The following is a 9,763-nucleotide window of genomic DNA, read 5'->3' as shown; positions in this document are numbered from 1 at the left end:
TGGCATCAGTTTTCCTCCAGCACCCGGGACCCAGGCCTTTGCTCCAGCCGGACCCTTCAGTCTTCACTCCGCCACTTCTCCCCTACATATGCAAATTAACTGCCATCTTTGTTGGGTTAATTTGCATACTCTCCTGATTGGCTGGTGAAAGTAGCAGATGGATGGATCATTTACATGTTTGTCTATTATTAGGTAAGATAGATTTTTTTTTTGCCAACACAAGCATATTGGTTAACAAAAGGTAATAGAAAAATATATCTTCTTTAAAAAATTCAAATGATAGAGCTTAAATGAATGGGTTAGATAATGTATTTTAAATGTATTAATTTTATTTGTGCCATTATTCTTATTTATATTTAGATGATAATTATATTAGCATTACTGTCAATTATATTATGTGAAAACCCAAGTTTCAGGTAGAGAGCTTGTTACAATTACTTTGAGATTTTGAGATGAAGAAACTTTGATACAAACTTTTTAGCTATAACATTTTCCCATTAATCAACCAAAGGACTTGTATGCATGCATATATAAGCCTAACCAATGGACACAGACAACAGGGTTTGAGGGCATGAGTGAGGGTCTAGGGGGACAATGGGGGATAAGGACACATAAGTAATACCTTAATCAATAAAGAAATTTTTAAAAAGATTAAAAAAATTTCCCAATAAAAATAAATAGGGTAGAAACATAACTTCTTATTTATTTAGTAAAATTATTCTGGGATAATTATTATTATTCATGGTCTGTGTGTATCAAAAAAGCATAGTATATTCAAAGACATGGTTGCTTCTCTAAGGTTTTGCCATAAGTTACACAGCCAGTAAAATAGGGACATATACCAAATGAGAAGGTAATTCAATTTCTGAGGTGTCGGCTAGCTTCAGTATCTTCATTGCTATAGAACCCTGTTGCAATTTTCAAATATGCAATTTTTATCCATTAAACAGTATTCTGTTTGTTTTTTTTTTTACCTTCTAAAAAGACATAAAGTTTAGCTGCATAAAAGAAAAAAATAAAGGGGTGGGCAAAAGTAGGTTATTAATAACTAGGAACCCAGTGCATGAATTCATGCATCTTGAAAGGAACTGTGGGCCATGAGGCTGCATTGGGCATAGGAGCAGGTCTCAGCCAATCCTCCACGTCCCCACCCGGCCACTCCCATTGTGGTCCCCGGTCCCCTACCTTCTGGCAGCCCTGCTCCCTCTGCCGCTGCTCCCACAGGCTGATGGTGCCAGCTGCACTCACACCCGCTGATGGCGCAGAGCCATTGGGGGCAGTGCCAGAGGTGGGTGCAAGCAGCAGCTGCTGCCCATATTACCCTTCAGGAGCAGGGGGAGGTGGAGAAGCCCTCAGGGTTGATCGGGGTCTGCAGCCACCTCTTGCACCTGCTGAGGGTGCCTAGTGATCAGGACCCGTGCTGGATGCCAGCATGGATGTGAGTGGCATCTCTGGTGCCTGCTGCAGGTGTGAGCAGGACCACTGCTGGTAGCAGTTGTGAGCATCAGGTGGGACCACAGCACGTGGGAGCAAAGAATTTTCAGTAACCACCAGAGACTCACCCCAGTGATAGCAACCGGCACCCCGCCTTGGTATGGTGAGTCTGCTTACCTGCTCCACCATCCCACCCCATCTTATACCCGCCATGTTCTGTGCATGCCCCCTGGTGGTCAGTGCATGTCATAGCAACCAGTTGTTCTGCTGTTTGGTCTATTTGCATATTAGGGTTTTATATATAAAGATAACAACAAATAATACTATAGTTAATAAATAAAATCAACTCAGTTTTGCATACTCATAACTGTAAACCTACTTCTGTATAAGGGAGAAAGCCTGCAATCAATGTCTTAGAAGGCACTAGAACAGAAATAATTTGCAAATGCACTATTAGCAGCATTTTTAGAAAGTGTATATGTTTTATATATATTGAGAAATTTGATTTTAATAGTCTACTATTTAAAATGAGTTACATGTATCCTTTAGGATTGAATTGTTTTATATACATACATGTTTCTGTTAAAAAATATCAAAAGTGAATAATATCAGTTGAGTTTCTTCATTCAAACTCATATGTCAGCTATTTGCTAGCTACTAGTGTGGTCACTGAGGTTAGGTGGTAAACAAGATGGACAAGGTTATTACCCTATGATTACAGCTATCAAATAACAAATAACCAAATCTGCTAGAGAAATAATCACTGGTTCTGGTAACACAAATGACAATTTCCCTGTATTGAAGTGTATAGTTAATTCATAATAGAATCTGGAAGCTTAATTCACATGCATGACATGTATTCATAAAAGCTTAAAGATGGAAATGAATATGGTATAATTGGAAGATGTTGGGAATACAAAGCATGCCTATTTAGCCTGTCTTTTAAATTCTAATAAGTATATTTACTAGAGAATTTTATTTCTTATTTAACTCCCCAAATTAAGTTTGCAGCATATCTTTTAATTAAAATGCATAATCCTGACAGACTATTTTTGTTCTTATCATTTATATGGCAGGATTTCAGATGACATGTTTTATGAAACACTTTTAGATTTGATTCCATAAACAAACCTTCCTATCAAAATCATATCTGAATAACTATTAAGATAGGGTACAATTTAGTATTTTCAATATGCAGACTTTGCTTTCCAAGTGTTACTATTATAAGACTATGCTTTTTTAGAGACACATGAGAGGCTAAATAAAATATTTTTCAGGTGTTTTGAAATGCCAATATATTATAGAAAAAATATTGTATCAAAATATAGTCTGAATGATATATAATTATGACTCATTAAGAGGTAGACAACAGTCCAATAGAAAATATGGGCAAAGATAAGAAGTTTACAGTAAAGGAAATACAAAATGTAAACAAAATCATAAAAATAATTTCTCAAAATTATTAAAAATTTAAAAATAGAATTAAAAAAACATAAATTATAAAAACAATATTATATATTTTTATGGATACAGTTAATAAAAATTGGAGAAGACCTTGTATTAGTAAGAATACAGGAAATAGGAAAGTTTATAAAACTGTTAGTGAGTATAAAGTTGGCATGTTGGTGATAATTTGTTATGTTTTTTTAAATGAAAGTCCTCACACATCTTGAAATGGTATTTTTACTTCTATTTATTTACCCTTCCAATAGATTCACTCAAATTCAATGAAGATAGCAGAGATAAATTGGAAAATCAAAAATGCAAATTTCATCAAAGAAGATTTATGCTACTTTTACACTATAATCTATAACTGTTAAAGGTAACAAGTTAGATCTAGATATGTACAAGAGACTATTGAGAGAAAAACAAATTGCAAAGCAAAGCATTTTTAATATAATTATTATTTTTTTTACAAAGGAAAAGCAATATAATTAGACACACACATGTTGGCATACTCACCAAATCAAATTGTGATAAAATCTTCTCTTTTGTAATACTATAGGGTCTAGAAGGGTAGGCATTTTAACTTTTACACTAGAATATCCCTGGCATATATAACATTTATCTAGAATGCAAGAGGAGCTCAGTAAATATTTATTTAATAAAGGAATCAAAGCTGCTTTACTACTATATGGACTCCACAATTCAATATCCCAATGCATGACAAATTCTGTCATCTAATTTGCAACTTAAATTCACACTAGTAATTTTCTTAACCTTATTGAAACATTGAGGCCTTTTATTTATTCTAATTTGCTCCCTTCAGCTTCTCTTTTCCCTTTTTTTTTTTAACCCAAATTGATACAGCTTATCATCCAAAGAATTGGCATTCTTTTGTCAGTATAGTCAGCTAAGCAGTTTTATTGCTTTTCTATCAAACAGTTAGTGAAAGTCCCTTCATTCCATCAATTCAAAGGTCTTTCATCTCTAATCTACATTATAGAATGACACTACTATAGTGCTGAAGGCTGCCCTAGAAATATTTCAAATTTTCCAAAATACCTTCTTTTGTTAATTTATGGTTTTCAACATCAACTCTACTCTCAATTATCCTATTGTATATATTTAGCCAGCTCTCTCTACCATTCTTTTTATTTTTTTCAAAAAGTTAACATTCAATATTATTTTGTATTTGATTTAGGTGTACAGCATTGTGGTTAGACAATCTATAATTTACAAAGTGTTCTCTCTGCATAGCAACCCTTTACTCACACTTTTGACTGCTCTACCTGCTTCTTCTCTTTGCTAATAAACTCTCTTTTTTAAAGTACTGAATAAAGAGAAGCCAACAGATTGTCTTTCTCCTCTTAGTATCCACAATTTTCTTTTATTTTTTATTTTTTTATATCATTTTATTGATTTTTTACAGAGAGGAAGGGAGAGGAATAGAGAGTTAGAAACATCGATGAGAGAGAAACATAGATCAGCCACCTCCTGCACACCCCCTCTGGGTATGTGCCCCCCCACCAAGGTACATGCCCTTGATCAAAATTGAACCTGGAACCCTTGAGTATGCAGGCTGATGCTCTATCCACTGAGCCAAACCGGTTAGAGCAGTATCTACAATTTTATACCTTTGTTATATAATAGCAAACAGTGTCAAAAAGCTAATAACATCTACCATTTTAAAGAAGCATTTCTCAATAAATGTTAGCATCTTTTACCATCTAAACACAAATATGCTTAAATATTTTTCACTTTTAAGAAATAGACCCCTTTCTATATTCTTCACCACCATCATATCTCTTCCCTTTCATTTTAACTAGTTGTTTTTACTTCCTTACAAACCATTTATTATATAACATATATATTAGATTTTTACTTTCATCAAGTCTATAAAAAGCATTTATGCTAAAGTTATCAATGACCATATTATTTTTAAATTCAATGCTCATTTAATGGTTTGGCATCATTTCACACTGTAGAGTACTTTCTTTTTAACCAATTCCATTGCCTGCTTCTTGTACCTTCAAATTTTCCTGATTTTTTGTTTCTTTGCAAATCATCCCTTAAATGCGTATATGGTTTTGCAGTTTGTTTTATAACTTGTTTTTAACCAGTCTAGATATTTTCTCTGGGATATCTCATATTCTTTTATATATTAAATTCTAATCTAAAAATCCCTAATATTTTATCTATCTCCTTGTCAACATAGGTCTACATGTAAAACTTGCTTGGTCTTCTCTTCATGAAGTTGCTTCAGACATTTCAAAGTCAACATTTCAAATACAGATCTTGTTTTCTGCTCACTTAATCTCACATTCCACCTTAAGGCTCCTATCACAGTTATCTTGAGTAACACAAATGAGAAACCATGGAATGATTCCTACATCCTTATTTAACCACTGTTAGGAATTGTGAAGGGTTCTTGGAATTTACCTTATTTCCAAGCTAACAAACTATTGTCAGGGGATATGTGAATTTTGAGTCAGGAAAAAAGAACTTTATTACTCAAGACAAAAAATGAATTAAAAAACTAACCAACTTACTGGAACAAAGGAAGAGGTGTTGTTAACACATACAGATGTTTCTGTGTGATTTGCATCTTGGGCGATTTGCATCTTGGGAGTTAATTTGAAGTCTGAAGAAGGAGGAGGAGAAGAAGGAGGGAGAGAAGGAGAAGGAGGGAGGAGGAGGAGGAGGATGAGGAGGAGGAGGAGGAGGAGGAGGAGGAGGAGAAGAAGAAGAAGAAGAAGAAGAAGAAGAAGAAGAAGAAGAAGAAGAAGAAGAAGAAGAAGAAGAAGAAGAAGAAGAAGAAAAAGAAGAAGCCACTGCTTCCAGAACTTCTGGTTCATACCAATTTTCCATGACCCTCCAATTTCTATGGGGCAGTGTATATCAGTCTAGGTGGATACCTGCATATTCAGTGGATTGTGTGAAAATGGAGGAAAACTGAGTTTCACAGGGAGTGGAAAGCAAGCCTACTCTTTGTCTGGTGGGTAGGGAGGGATGTTATTTCATTGATAATAGCTGTTTTCTGAGCACACAAACCTCTGCACTCAAAGTGGAATGCCTTTCACAACAACCACTACCCACATCCAATCAATCACCAAATCCAGATTACTTCAACTCTTTTATACTTTTTAAATTGATCCATTGGTCTCAAATTTCACTGTTCCTCCCCTTCCTCAGACCATGTCGTATCATCTCTCACTAGGATTACTGAAAAGCCTCTTGCAGATCTCCGTGCCTACCAGGACTTATCTCCCTCTTTACTTACTCCCCCAGGCATCCTCAATGAATCTCAAATCAGGAGCAAAACTGTCATCATAAATACTAATTCTAGTCCTGCCATTTTTATTTCCTATTTTCATTGCCCTTGGAAAGTTAACTGATGTTAAAGCCTTTCATCTGGCTACTGATTACACTGCTTCTCCTTTATCAATTTTCCCCTTCACAATAATCCCACACATTAACTTCTGTCACTTCCCACTGCTAATTGCTGTACTACTTTCTATGTCTGTCTCTTACCTTCAAACTTTTGGATGTCTATTTTCATTTTCTTCATTGTGCCCCTCAATGTCTACTTGGGGGTTTTTAATTCGTATATCTTCAAGTTTCAGATTTAAGGTCTTCTCTACCAAGACATGATTAATCTGCAAACAATGAGCACATGGTGTATTTTCCATGAGTCCCAGTTGCAACCTGAGCTTTCTGATTCAGAGCATCACACTGGTAGTATTCTCATGGCTCATGTCCCAGGGAGATCCCTCATTGGGATCTCCGTGGGGACAGGAACCACATCCTATTCTTTGATCCCTGCTATCCCCCCCCGCCCCCCGCCAAATAAAGTAACATACTCCTTTACTAATGAATGTCTGCACAAAGAGTGATGGAATAAGTTACAAGACGCTTGTGACAATTGAACTTTCCAATATACTCAAAGATTAAAGCTCAGTGAAGGAGTATAAGAGGTCTTATTTGACTTCGCTCAGAAGCATTAAGGTGCCTAACACATGCAATTGCTCCTCTACTTGCATGTTTTGTATTTTTTAATTCACTTACTTGCTAACAGTTATTTTAACTCCAAAATCAATACTACTTTCAGGTCATTCATAAGCATTTGCATGTACAGAGCTGTAAAAAAATGGAGCCACCCAATGCACAGATTCTCATATGAGATCAGCATGGTCATGTTTGTCTTCTTGATTAAGTTCTCATACTGTAAATTAGTGTCTTTTCACAGCCTATAGTGTCACACGATTGTGCTTTTTCTTGGTGGTATTTTTCTGTTTAAAATAGTTTCCAAGTGAGTGCTGCCTAGGGTCCCTAAGTAGAAGCAGCCTGTGCTGTTCCTTGCTGAGAAAATACCTGTGTTAGATAATCTCCTTCGGGCATGAGTTATAGTGTTGTTGTTGTGACTTTAATGCTATTGAATGAACAATACATATTAAACAAGGTGTCTTTAAACAGAATCACTTAAAAAACAAAGTTATGCATTCATTGGTCAATGGAAATATTGTGACCGGAAGTTCACAGAAAACTAATCTTGCATTTTTTTCTCAAATCAAGGAACCAGTCAGTATTTGCTAATTCAGTGTCTGCCATGGCTTTCTAGAACATAAGTATGATAAATAATGAGAATAGGCTATAACTACTTCCTCATAAGTATTTGCCAATTAATAGTTGAATGAAAATAAGCAAAGAATGTAAAAGGGAGCTACTGAAGGTGTGTTTCTGAAATTGTACTATGAGCTGTATATCTTGTTCTCTATTTTCTTTAATGATTTGGGTAAAGATCAAAACACATATTTGTTTAGTTGGTGGATGATACATATCTGTGAGGTATAAATGTGCAGGATTAAAAATATTATTAGGCTGAGGAAATTTACTGAAAATCAATGAGGTAGGATTTAACAGGATGCCAGGATTCACCATTTAAAATCCACATATCCATTATCTAAGAAGATAAAAATCTTAACAGTTTTTATATAAACTTACTTGGAAGTTTAATTTTACTTAATCATAAGAAAGGTAAGAGGAAAATGTGTTGAAATCACATAATTCCCAAAGTTAAAAATAAGAGATCAAATTAGAAGACATAAATAGCAATTGTGGTTTAGCTTTATGTAGCTGCTGACTGAAAATCAGGTACGTTGTTTAATATTTTGATAGCATGTTTACTAAAGCTGGGGACAGTGAAACAAAGGAAGGTCTTAGGGTAGAAGAAGCAACAGGAGAGAGCAGCGGCGGCTGCTTTGTCTCCCTACAAACCTTCTGGGAAAGAAGTGAGCTAAGGGGGCCTTGGAGACATGTTCAGGGGTAGGCCCTGGAGGAGGTGTGCTGCTCCCCCATTTGTAAGTCTTATGGGGATCCCTAGTGCTCAGGAGAAAGTTCATGCTCGGGAAGAGAGGACATGGGCTTGCTCCTGAGGGTGCCTGCCTCTAGGCCCTCTATGGCTTTAATTTCTTAAATAAGTAAAAAATGAATAGGTTCAATCAATCAACTATCTTGCTTTTCTAAAAGGATATATGTATTTTTTTATTGTATCAACTGAAAATCACATTGTCCATTATTAAATTTCTCATCTCTATTTTCAGTGTTAAAACTCTGTAGGAAATACTTCAACAGACTACAAATGACAACTGAATTAAGAATACTGTTAATGCCAATTTAGAGCCGCGCGCCCGGCGGGAACGTAAGATGATGGCACAGTACCAATGCGTTTAGTACCGGGTCTCTGGGCTGACTCTGGTTCAGGACTTGCAGCCACAGTGATCTCTGAGCAAAGAGTGCCTGGGGTCGTTGGCCAAGATGCCGAATATCAAAATCGTCAGCGGCAGCTCCCACCAGGACTTGTCCCAGAAAATTGCTGACCGCCTGGGCCTGGAGCTAGGCAAGGTGGGGACTAAGAAATTCAGCAACCAGGAGGCCTGTGTTGAAATTGGCGAAAGTGTCCGGGGAGAGGATGTCTACATCGTTCAGAGTGCCGAAATTAATGACAGTCTAATGGCGCTTTTGATCATGATCAGTGCCTGTAAGACTGCTTCCGCCAGCCGGGTTGCTGCAGTCATCCCATGCGTCCCGTGCGCCCGGCAGGATAAGAAGGATAAGAGCCGGGCTCCCATCTCAGCCAAGCTTGTTGTAAACATGCTCTCCGTAGCAGGTGCCGATCATATTATCACCAGGGACCTTCATGCTTCTCAAATTCAGGGCTTTTTTGATATCCCGGTGGACAATTTGTATGCAGAACCAGCTGTCCTGAAGTGGATAGGGGAGAATATATCTGAGTGGAGGGACTGCACTATTGTCTCACCCGATGCCGGGGGAGCTAAGAGAGTGACCTCCATTGCAGACCGGTTGAATGTTGACTTTGCCTTGATTCATGAAGAACGGAAGAAGGCCCATGAAGTGGACCGCATGGTGCTGGTAGGAGACGTGAAGGATCGGGTGGCCATTCTAGTGGATGACATGGCTGACACTTGTGGCACCATCTGCTATGCAGCTGGCAAACTTCTTTCAGCTGGAGCCGCCAGAGTTTATGCTATCTTGACTCACGGGATCTTTTCTGGCCCGGCCATTTCTCGCATTAACAATGCATGCTTCGAAGCAGTAGTGGTCACCAATACCATCCCTCCGGAGGATAAGATGAAGCCTTGCTCCAAAATACAGGTGGCCGACATCGCCATGATTCTTGCAGAAGCCATCAGGAGAACTCACAATGGGGAATCTGTTTCCTACCTGTTCAGCCATGTCCCTTTATAACAGAATAACCTCTGAGGCTTTTAAAAAATAAAGTGAACCCCTTCCCTTGTTATCCGTTGGTGTTCGATGAAAAATTCAGCAGAGGCCCCAGCTTGCTCCAGTAGCTTTCTACATCCCATTC

The 9,763-nt window shown here is 37.4% G+C and overlaps 1 pseudogene; it reads left to right on the top strand.

Annotated features, from left to right (window-relative positions):
• Positions 1-8,690: 8,690 nt before the first annotated feature.
• On the top strand, positions 8,691-9,756 carry LOC102756951 (annotated as a pseudogene).
• Positions 9,757-9,763: the final 7 nt, after the last annotated feature.

Source organism: Myotis davidii, unplaced genomic scaffold (genome assembly GCF_000327345.1).
Source record: "Myotis davidii unplaced genomic scaffold, ASM32734v1 scaffold277, whole genome shotgun sequence".
NCBI classification, from domain to species: Eukaryota; Metazoa; Chordata; class Mammalia; order Chiroptera; family Vespertilionidae; genus Myotis; species Myotis davidii.
This window is presented reverse-complemented; position numbering and strand designations above follow the sequence as displayed.